Raw genomic sequence first — 12346 nt, forward strand, 5'->3', positions numbered from 1 at the left:
AGAAAAAGATGGGCTCATATCTGTATACTTGAAGTGGAGGATCGTGTACTCAAAGTCACCATCATATCTTTCTCTCTCTCTCTCTCTCTCTCTCTCTCTCTCTCTCTCTCTCTCTCTCTCACTCTGTCTGTCTTTTCTCTCTCCTCTTCCCTCTCTTCTCTCTCTCTTCTCTCTCTTCTTTCTCTTCTCTCTCTCTCCTCTCCTCTCTCTCTCTTCCCTCTCTTCTGTCTCTCTCCTCTCTCTCTTCTCTCTTCTTTCTCTTCTCTTCTTTCTCTCTCTTTCTCTCTTGTGTGTGTTTGTGTGTGTGTGTGTGATTTTTTGAGACAAGGTTTCTTTGCATAGACCTGGCCATCCTGAAACTAGCTCTGTAGACCAGGCTACCTTCAAACTCACAGAGATCTGCCTGCCTATTCCTCTCAAGTCCTGAGATGCACCACCACCACTTGGCAAGACCTTATCTCAAAAAAAAAAAAAAAAAAGAAGAAGAAGAAAGAAAGAAAGAAAGAAAGAAAGAAAGAAAGAAAGAAAGAAAGAATGAATGAATGAAATCAAGTAAGGTGTGGTGGTACCAGGCCAGCCAGGGCTACATAGTAAAATCCTGTCTTTGGGCGAAAAAAGAAAAAGAAAATCTAGCATTCAGGAAGCAAAGCCAAGAGGATCTTTGTGAATTCTAGGCCAGACTGGGCTACGTAGTGAACTCTGTCCATAGTGAGACCCTGTCTCAAAAAGTAAACAAGTAAAATTCAGTCAGTTCTTGTATTCACTGAGTGTCAAACTGTCCTCTAGATCTGAGTGCTTGTCCCCTGGTTTGTGCTGCCGTCAGCTTGAGAACAGCCTTCTTTCCAGCAAGCAGGGTTCCTGCAGAGGTCAACTAGTCAATGAGCTGAGTAATGGTGGGTGTTCAGCCTTAAAGGGGACATATATCTCACCCCCTCCACGGCATTTTAAACCTCGAGGAAAGGTGGGTGGGGAGAAAGATGGAAGAGCCAGAAGACGGAGAAGAGTGCTGTAGAATATTATCTTCATCTGTCTTTCAAGGATGCCGTGGCCTTTCTGCTCTGGACTCTACGCAACTGTGGTAACCTTTGTAGGGCTGGGATCACCATCATCTCATCACCGAGCAGCGAGGGTCGCTCCACCCCTTCTGTGGCTCCATCACAGTCCAGAAGGGAACCCATGTTGTGTTCAGGAAGTGGCCCCTGGTGGACCACCTATGATCCCATAAGAAACACTAATTAGGCACATTGGTTCTCCAGACAAGAATAAAAAAAATAGGAGGGTTATCTGGAAAGGCAGTGAGAAGAAGACTGGAAAGGGTGATACGGGGAAAATATGTTAAAAACGCTCTATATCAGATGTGGGTACCCACGGCCAAACAGTGGATGGAGCTTGGAGGCTCTTAGGGAAGAGTTGGGAGAAGGACTGGGACCCTGAATGGGAGAGGAACTCCACAGGATGACCAACACAGTCAACTAACCAGGACGCAATCAAAATGCACACACGGGCTGGACCTGCCGCTTAAATGTAACAGACATGCAGCTTGGCCTTCATGTGCGTCCCAAACAACTGGAACAGGGCTACCCCAAAAGCAGTTGCTTGTATGTGGAATATGTGCTTCTATCTGGGCTGCCTTGTCTGGCCTCAGTGGGAGAGGAAGCACCTAGCCCCGCAGAGACTTGAAGTGCCAGAGTGGGAGAATGGGGCCCAGAAGCTAGGCCATGTCCCCTACAGTTGATAGGCCATTGCTGGAAGAATGAAAGCACAGATGTAGGGCAGGGGCCAGCCCAGCCCCCTTCCCTGGTAAGGTAACTTTGTAGTCAGACTAAACCACACTGTCTCTCTGCTTTCCCACCACTCTCTGCAAAGCTATGAGCAGCCCTTGTTACAGGGACTTTTCTGTAGACGCTCATCTTCAGGACCCCCCACCATGCTGTATGTGACAGCCCTCTCTCCTGGTAGAGCTCCTCTCCAGCTTCCTGGGGGTAAGATTCTCTCTCTTTAAAGCTCCACCATGCTTCCATGAGGCACTGTCCCTCCTAGTGCTCTCCCACCTCCAGGCCCAACCATGCCACACACACACACACACACACACACACACCGATTGGGAAGATCTTTCTTAACAGAGCTCCTTTCTGAGCGGTAATTGGTCTCTGCTTTCCTCTCCACAAACCTGCAACCCTTTGTCCTAACAGGGCATACATACAGCTCTCTGAAGGCAAGCTTCTGCCTCTCCTCCAGTAGTCAAGTTACAATGTATTATCCTTCAAGTGGGGACAGGCAGGGCTGTATCAGGAAGCTTCAGAGATAGCAACTGGTTCCTCTTCACACAACAAGGCAACCATGCAGGAACTCTCAAAAAGAACAGAAAGACAAAAACTGCAGCAATGGCCCTGGGCCCAGAAGAACTCTAGAGGTTCAGAGCAAGTCTAGAAGCCCAGAAGTCAAGCAACACAGAGGATCGGGAATTCAGGGGCCCAGAGGACCCCAGAGGCCTGACCCAGGATCCTGGCTCAGCAAGTGAACTCAGACAACCCTCCTTCTTCCTGTTCTCTCCTCTGTGCTGGAGGCACGGTTCTATCACCAGAAGGTAGTAAACAACACGTTTCTTAAAAATAAAATAAAACAAAATAAAAAAGGAGATTGCTGCAGTGCCAACTGTCAGCGAGGCTGCCTGGGCCTAATTATGACTAAATCTTAAATGTCATTTTTGACAGGAAGTCTCCAAAATGAAAGTGGAAAATGCTGTGGCAAATGGCCAAATAGTTCAATTACTCAGTCCATCTGCATATCTTAAAAAGAAGACATAAAATGGTCCTTTCAGCTGAGTGGCGTGGCTCATGCCTGTAATCCCAACGCTTGAGAAATGGAGACGGGTCATCCACAGCTGCATAGCAAATCAGAGATTTGGGTTACAAATCTGGGTTACATTAAAAAAAAAAACTGAAAAAGAAATTGGTTTATAACATGCTCACCTATACTTCGGATATTTTCTTCTGCACTTTGTGTATAGAATGGCACTATTCTGCATCTTATAATTATTAATATAATAATTACATATTTTATATATATTATACAATTATATAATAATTATATAGTGTATTATATAATACAATTCTATAATAATTATATAGTGTATTATATATAATACAATTATATAATAATTACATAGTGTATTATATATAATACAATTATATAATATATAAAATATAATAATTTTAATAATATTATTATTATTAATTGGGGCTGGAGAGATGCCTCCCTCACAGGTTAAGAGCACTGACTGTTCTCCCAGAGCTCCTGAGTTCAAATCCCAGCAACCACATGGTGGCTCACAACCATCTGTAATGAGATCTGATGCCTTCTTCTGGTGTGTCTGAATTATGTATAATACAAAAGTAAATCTTTCGGGGAAAAATTATAATTTTTTCATGTAAAAATATACCGTGAAATTTGCTCAAGATAATGCGTATTGAACATTTGGAAATGTACGGTCATTTGGGAAGCTTTCAACACAGGGTGCTTTATTTGTTATTTCTGTGTTTATTATCTATTACCCTTAAATTTGGCAACTTGAAGAAGACAGGCATTTACTATCTTGTTTCTAAGGATCAAAACCAGAAGTGGCTTGGCAGAGGTGATTCTGGCTCAGGGTCGTGTGAGGTTGTCATAGGCCGACAGTCAGTCAGCTGGGGACCTGCTGATGAGCCAGGGCTGAGCCAGGGTGGACCTGGTTTCCAAGTGCACCCAAGTGATGGATGGCAAGCTTTGGTTACTAAGCCGGCAGAAACATCTATTCTTCCAGGAGCTACTCCATGGTCCCCACACAGCACAGCGGGAATAAGTCCCCCAGAACAAAGAATTCTTGTCCCAGAAGTGACAGTCCCCTGTGCTTCCGGTCACATATTGCACTCCCAAACAATGTGTTACACAAAGGCTTCTGTTCAGAAGCAGGAGCCATTTTGGAGGCGTCTTGGAGACTACTTACTACACTGCTTATCGTTCATCTTGATTGAATGCCATTTCCAACCCAAAGCCTTCCCCTTTAGAAGTCCTGCAGCAGCCACGAAAAACAGACAGGTGGATTGTCCAGCAGCTGATTAGAACCTGAGTTCAATGGGCCAGCACATCCAGGGAACAAACAAAAAAATTTTAGGGAAATATTTTAGATTTGATTTTTATTTTAATGTTGAAAGCGTTGCCCTGGAAAACTCAGAGTTTTTCAGACTTATGCATTGCTGTCTGAGGGTTGTTTGTTTGATTGTTTTCGAGACTGAGTTTCACTCTATGGTTCTGGCAGTCTGGCCTGGAACCCATAGAGATCCCCCAGCCTCTGGTTTCTGGTTATTAGAGATGTGCTCCACCCACCCCCTCTAGTCTTGTTTTTGTTGGCTAGCTGCTTGCTTGCTTGCTTGCTGCTTGCTTGCTTGCTGGCTGGTTGGTTATTCAGCTGGCCAGTTGGTTAGTTAGTTGGTTGTCTGGCTGGTTGTTTCAGGTTTTTTTTTTTTTTTTTTTTTTTTTTTTTAAACAGGGTCTCACTAAGTATCCTTGGCTGGCCTGGAACTCACTATGTAAACCAGGCAAAGACCTACTGTACTGCCTCTGTAGGTCTACAGCTTCTTGAGTGCTGGGATTAAGAGTTTGCACTACCATGGCCAGATAGTATTAGTGGTTTTGAAGTAACCTCTGTTTGGGTTGGAAAGATGGCTCAGCCATTAAGAGCATTGGCTGCTCTTCTAGAGATTTTGAGTCTAGCGCCTACACGGTGGGTGGCTCACAACTCTCTGTAACTGTAGTTCCACTGGGTCCTATGCCCTCTTCTGGTGTGCAGACATACACACAAAGAACAAACAACACTCATACGTATAAAATAAAATCTTTTTTTTTTTCAAGACAAGGTTTCTCTGTGTAGCCTTGTCTTGAATGATGGGATTAAAGGCATGTTCTGCCACCACCAGCATAAATCCTTGATTTCTCCTATGTCTTCCGTAGAAAGTGCCTCCTCCCCCCCCACACACACACCTATGTGTGGTGGTCTACAGATTGCACCTTGATTTTTTAATTTATTATAATTATTTTATTTATTCAATTTACATCCCATTCACTGCCCCCCTCCCAGCTACCCCCTCCCACAATCCTTCCTCCATCCTCCCTTCGATTCTCTGAGGGGGATATCCCCCCACCCTGGCACATCAAGTCGCCGTGAGGCTAGGCACATCCTCACGCACTGAGGCCAGACAAGGCAGCCCAGCTAGAAGCACACACCCCACGTACAGGCAACAGCTTTTGGGACAGCTCCACTCCCAACCCCGACTCCAGTTGTTCAGAACCCACATGAAGACCAAGCTGCACATCTGCTACATATTCGAGGGGAGCACCTTGCTTTGTGAACTCCCAAAATACCTTAGAATTCTTCCCTTGTTACTATATAGATCTGCCGACTGAGACTAAAACCAACATAGCGAAAACCCAAGAAATGGGCATTTATTCGGGGCTACTTGGATCCTGGAAAGCACAAATTCGAGCAGCCTTAAAAGTACTGTCCAGGGGAGAGATGGCTCAGTGGTTAGAGCACTGACTGCTCTTCCATAGGTCGTGAGTTCAAATCCTGGCAACCACATGGTGGCTCACAACCATCTGTAATGAGATCTGATGCCCTCTTCTGGTGTGTCTGAAGACAGTTGCAGTGTAGATAATAAATAAATTTCTGGGGAAAGCGAGGTTATCTTGTGAGAAGGGGGCTGATCAAGGCCTCAGCTCCTGGGCAGATTGGAGTAAAGGGTCTGCTAGAGGCAAGACAAGAAGAGGATGCTTCGGGGAAATGATGCCCTGCTCAGCCATAGGTCAGCCTGTCTGTGGGTGGGAATCTCGCCCCGTTCAAAGGTTTAGCTGTGGAAGTGTCTGAGCCCGTATTAACAATGACCTCCTGTCTCCATGTTGAGTGCCCTGAGCTGGCGCTGCCCCGTTCTGACTTGCATTCCTTGCCAAGTCTGTCTCATTCTCTGAGGCGCCGCAGGATTCCACAATGATAATCCTACCATGAAGTATGTCATCATTCCTTCAACCAGTTGCCTTTGGGTGGATGACTGGGCTTCGGGCTTTGCTTCTGTCTGGTTACAGACGGCAATGAATATTTATCTACATGCCTCTGAGTATAAAGACGAGGAAATCTGCTGAATAAAACTTTGGGTTTCACTAATTTCCCTAATTAAAGGCGGCGTGCATTTCTGGTTTTGGTGTGTGCCTGTGTGTGCGTACACAGGGGTGAACGCACATGTAGGGCAGAGGTCAACCTTGGGTGTCATTCCTCAGGATACTGCTTCTCCACCTTCTCTGTCACTGACCTGGAATTGGCTGATTTGGCTAAGCCAGAAGCCTGAGGGACCCGCCCGTCTCCGCCTGTCCAGTGCTAGACTCGGGCGCCTTGCCTGTCTTTCTTTTATTTATTTATTTTATCATGGTTTTATTTTCTTTGAGAGTTACACGAATACATACATACGGTGTAGATAATTTCATCACGTTTACCCACCCCTCTGCTCTCTGTAACTCGGTAAGGTTCACGCGCCCATCTCCCCACCCACCCCACCAGCTTCACAAGGTCTTTTTTTTTATTTATCTCCGGTCAATGCTGGAGGTACGTACGCGCCATACACTCGTGGCTATGAGACCACCCACCGGGTCATGGTCAACCTGCCAAGAGCCATACCCCTAAAGAAAAGGAGCTGTCAGCCTAGGGGAGGGGACTCCAGAACCCCCCACTTATGCTGGAATCTTAACCGACATGATCACATTCAGACAACCACAACTGCCATTGAGTTCGTGAGTGCCACTGTCCTGCCATGTCTGGGACACACTGCTTCCCTCTGGTCCTCCTGACCTCTGGCTCGTGCAGTCTTTCCTCCCCCCTTTTCATCACGGTCCCTGAGCCTTGGGGGAGGTGTTTTGTAGATACCACATTTGTGGCTCTTAGCTCTACACTTACTCTCTGTGCTTTGAACAGTGTGGGTGTGTGAGTGTCTGCTTTATTCAGAATGGCTCGTGCCTGGCTTTGTTTCTTAAAGATTTATTTGTTAAATGTACATGAGCACACTGTCGCTGTCTTCAGACACACCAGAAGAGGGCATCAGATCCCATGACAGATGGTTGTGAGCCACCATGTGGTTGCTGGGATTTGAACTCAGGACCTCTGGAAGAGCAGTCAGGGCTCTTAACCGCTGAGCCATCACTCCAGCCCCAAGGCTTTTATTTTGGATTGGGGGAGGGTGTTAATTACATGTACTTATTCATTTGTGTCTGTGCACACGCACAAGTGTGGAGTCAGAAAACAACTTGTGGGAGACAATTCTGTCTCTCCAGGAATCAAACGTAGGCCATTATGCTGGGTGACAAGCATCCTTACTCACTGAGCATCTCACCTGCCCCAATGAGCTTAGATTCCACAAGGATCTGGCGGAGGGCCCTGTGCTGTTTAGTGGTGGCTCTACTGCCACCCAGTGGTGAGGCAAGGAGGTACCACAGGCCCTCTCAGGCTCTCATTTCCTGATGTTCTCATGCCCTATGGGCAAATCAAAATGTAGGGCACTCGTGAATTTAAATTTTGGAAAAACGGCAAATAACTTTTTACTCGAGTTATACTCATAGTTTTTTTTTTAATGAAATTAACTTATCTAAAAATCCAGATTTAACTAGGTAGCCTGTAGTTTACCTGGGCTCCGTAAACTGAAGTTTCCAAAAGAAAGACAAGCCACGCCTGTGCTAACAAGGCTGCTTGAGAGACTAGTCATGACTGTAGAGTTTGGAGATTGCAAATCGGGAGCCAGAATTCTCCTGAGCTGCCTCTAGTCCCCTTAATCACCACTCACTGGCTATTCCCATGCCTGGCCTAACATTTTTTTTCCACTATAAGGCAAAACTTTATTATGCACTAACTTAGCAGACCACTGTCTTCCACTAACCCGAAAGCTCAGAATGTCACCAGCCAGCATCTAGAAGCAATGGGACTCTCTATATAGACCAGGCTTGCCTCAAACTCATAGAAATCCACCTGCCTTCGCCACCCCCTCCCAAGTGTAGGAACTAAAGGTGTACCACCATGCCTGGCGACCTGTGACTTTCTTACATCCCATAACTGTAAGGGTTCCATAAAGCCACTCCGTAACGGAATCTATTGTTTGAAACAAGAAGATCTGCAGCTGCTCCGTGGCCACTCAAAACTGCCTCAGGAATGAATGATCTCAGCCAGGCAAAAATCTAAAACAAGTGAACAGACTCTCTGGTCTGGGTAGAGACCTAAGACTCCAGATGGGCAGGTTCGGTCCCTTTGACTAAGGGACCACCCCAAGGAAGGTGGCTCACCTTACATCATCCAAAAGAGGGAGGTGGAATAATTAGGCCTTTGATGGGGTGGTTCTTGACCTTCCTGGTACTGCAACCCTTTAATACAGTTCCTCATGTGGGGAAGCCCCCCCCAACCATAAAATTATTCTCGTAGCTATAACCTGGCTACTGTTATGACTCATAAGGTAAGCATCTGTTATGAGGCCACTGTGGTCCCCTCCCCCACAAACCACAGGTGAGGAAGGGTCCCCTCCCCCACAAACCACAGGTGAGGAAGGATCTTCAATGTTATTGTGTCATTCTTGCCCAGAGTCCCTGCCTCAGGGCTAACCTCACAGGCTTCAGCTGTGTGAGGGGCCAGCCGCCCTCTGGATTACTCAAGAGAAGTGTAACTTCTCCTTTTCCTCCTCCTCTTTTCTAAGCAAGCTTTATTCGACACTTTGGGCTTTCCCCCAGCATTTTGGCCTCTCTTACTCACTTTCTAATGCCTGCCCGCCTGCCTGCTGTGTGGCTGCATGTCCACCAGGCATTCTGACCTCTCTGGTAGGTTAAATAACATGGCTTTTTATCCATTTCTTCATTGCCTTCCTCCAAATAACTGCTGGAGTTTACAGCTTCCCTGCGACCGAGTTATTATCTTTACCTCTAATAAAAATGGTCCTTAGGTTTTAATTTGAGTCTACTCCTAAAACCCATTTTTTAAAAGATTGGTTTATTATTTATTATCATTATTACCATCATCGTCATTATTATTTTGGAATCGGTGTTTTGCCTGCACATATGTCTGTGCACCACGTGTGTGCCTGGTGGCCTGTGGTACCTCAGGAGACCAGAAGAGGGCGTCAGATCCCCTGGAACTACAGTTACTGATGGTTGTGAGCCTGAGTGCGGGTGCTGGGAATTGAACCAAGGTCCTCTGGAAGAACAGCCAGCGTTCTTGGCCACTTGAACCATCATCCTTCCAGCTTTCGTCCTTAAGTTGTTTCACCAATGAGACTAAGAACCCCAAAGGAAGACCCAGAGTCCTCTGCATCAAAATAATGGCCATCCTCTGCAGCCTCGGTTTCCAGGGGGAACTCTCACGGAGGAGGGGGAGTCAGGGTCCGTTTCCCAGGGGACTGTGGCTGTGGGACAGGAAGGCGTCATGTGTCAGTAAATTATGGCAGCAGAGCTGGGCGCGGGGTCAGAGCACTGTTCTGGGAGCAAGTTACCAAAGCGTAGGCGGGCTGGTGTTTTGGGGGTTGGTTGGTGCCCCTTGTGTTTGAGCATTGCTCACTAACCTGACTAACCAGATGCGCCAGTGAGCCCCAGGGTTCTTTCTGCCTCCCTAACACGTGCCCGAGTTTTTAGGTGGGTTCCGGGATTCGAACTCAGGTTCTCACGCTTGCGCAGCGGGCGGGCGCTTTGCCAACTGAACCTTTATCTTCCCAGAGCCATGGGAAATTGTTCTAACACGAAATGGGGGGCTGGGGTGCAGCTCACGGTAGAGCGTTTACACACGCATGGGGGTCCCTAAGCCACTACTTCCAGCTTCCCAGATGGGTTCTTGGGACCAAACTCCAGTCTGTGTCATCGGTCCTGCAATAAAAGCACTTTTTTTTTCCTACTGACTTATCTCCCCACCTGAAACCACCTCTTCTAGAAGGTTCGTGGCCACCCAGCTCAGAAAGATTCCATACTAGAAACTGTTAAACATAGGGAAAGAGGAACAGCAGCAGGCGGCACAGAAAGGACGGTGGCACCTCCAGAAGGGTGCAGTTTATTAGGAGAAGGGGTTCCCGGGCCATGGCGGGTCTTGAGGTGGGAGAAAGACAATATGTGGATGGAAACGGGGCTGGGCTTTAGAGAGAAAAGCGGGCACCACTCTACAGCCTAGAGGGTTTTATTAAGAAAGAGAGGGGTAGGAAGTCAGACTGCAGAGGCACAGGGGGTGGGGCAGAGACGCCTCCTCAGAGAGCACCCTTCTAAGCTGCTACCTGAGCACCAGCCACCCGAGGAGCCTCCAATCTGATCCGCAGAGCAAAGGGGGAAATCTGACTTTTCGTAACCTTTCAGGAGTGGTGGGAAGGTTTATATCACGACTTAGCTCAACCTAGCACATCCAAAGGGTTCTGAGGAGCCAAGGATTGGGCACTGCAGCGGCTGGGCCACAGCCCAGACAGGTTCTTCATCCTCTGTAGGCAGCAGAGGAGGCCCTGAGTGAGCAGGTATTGCAGACATGGGTACGGCCATGTCAAGGAGTCCAATGCTTCAGCCTTCTGCAGTGCCAAAGCCTTCCCCAGGTAAGGCTGAGGGCGGTGGCAAAGCCTTCCTCTGAGGTCCTCCGGTGAGGGTGTGGCCAGTGAATCTGCTCTCCCACATAGCCCTCCTACCCACACATGCCCCTCCCGCTGGGTGGCGCCTCATCAGAGTGGACACACCCCCACCTGACTCCAGCTTTTCCGTGCGTGTCTGCATGTCTGTCCTTGCTTCATTTCAACACCCCTAGCCAGGGTTTCAGGACCTTGAAGTTTCGAGGGATGCGGTGACCCTCTATGCCAGAGACAGCTGCGGGTTGGCTGTGGGATATGTCCCTTTGAAAGCCATGTCCTTCCGAACAACCACGTGGAGTAAATTGGGATGTATGCAACCAGTCGCTGTTCGACGGTGACGACGATGATGATGGAGCTCATTTCGGCTTTGTTCCTTTTCTACTGTTTATGAAAATACAATAAAAAATGATGTAGGAGAGACGGCTCAGTGGTTAGGGGTGCCTACCGTCCTCACAAAGCACCTGAGTTCACTTCCCAGCACCCGGGGTTGTGAAGCAGAACAAGGTAGAAAAGGCCAATTATTCGATCTTGACTTATTTAGCGACTTACTTAAAGCACTGCTTGCACTGCCCGTTGGTCAAGCTTGACCTCACCAACGGGCAGTTACAATGGGCCGTTGCCCTTGGCAACCGGCTGACTGCCACCTGGGCTTCGGTAAAATCCGCACTTGCTTGCCCACCCACGGTGTGCCTCTAGGGTAGAAAAATGAGAAAGCAAACTGGACCCAAACGGAAGCCTTGCAGGGGCTGTCCTGGCTTGAGTCCACTGGGGACATCTCTCCTCCACCCTCGCTGGTGTTGGAGTGCCTATTCCAGAAGGTTTCTGCAACCACTGGGCAGCTCGACGCAAGCTCTAGAGGATCCAGGGTCCTCTGCCTTCTTAGGTCACTCATGTGCACAGAGCCACACAGAGATGCACACACCTACGCCTAACTAAAAATAACAAAGATCTCTGGGCACGGTGATGCAACCCTTTAGCTCCACTAAGGCGAGAACGGAAGGCAGATCTCTGTGAGTTCAAGGTCAGCCAGGGCTACAGAGTAAGATTCTGTTTCAAAACAGTAGTTTTTTTAAATTACTTAAAAGTCAAAAGTAGAAAAAGGTTTATCATCCATAATCTTATCAAAAAACCTGACCGCCGTGAGTTCGGGGTGTAACTCAGTTGGTAGATGCCTGCCTAGCATTCAGAAAGCCCTGAGTTCAATCTATTGCACACACCTGGTGGCTCAAAGCCATCTGTCACTCCAGATAACGATTCTAGGGGATCCGATACTTTCTTCTGGCCTCCACGGGCAGGAGGCACACATGAAGGCTAAATATCCAAGTGCATAAAAAAATAAAAATTAATCAATACAAAATACCATTATTACTTTGAGGTAGATCTATCTGGATACATTTGCACCCCTGAACATTTTAACAACGTTCCAAGCCCAGGTCCTTTTTACGTTCACCATTTCAAACACTCATGTGATACTTTTCCTGTTTTACAAACGCCTGTCACTTTTATTTGTTTTTTGGTTGTGAGCCTAGCCTTTAACATCTGAGCCATCTCTCCAGCCCCACACTCCCCAGAACACACACACACACACACACACACACACACACACGCCTTGCCAGGGCAGCACAGCAGAGCTGGCCCCAGTGGTGTGAGCACACAGAGCTGGGAGGCTGACCAACTCAGCTACCACCCGGGCCCAGATG

The sequence above is a fragment of the Micromys minutus genome (assembly GCF_963924665.1).
Source record: "Micromys minutus genome assembly, chromosome: 32".
Lineage (NCBI taxonomy): Eukaryota > Metazoa > Chordata > Mammalia > Rodentia > Muridae > Micromys > Micromys minutus.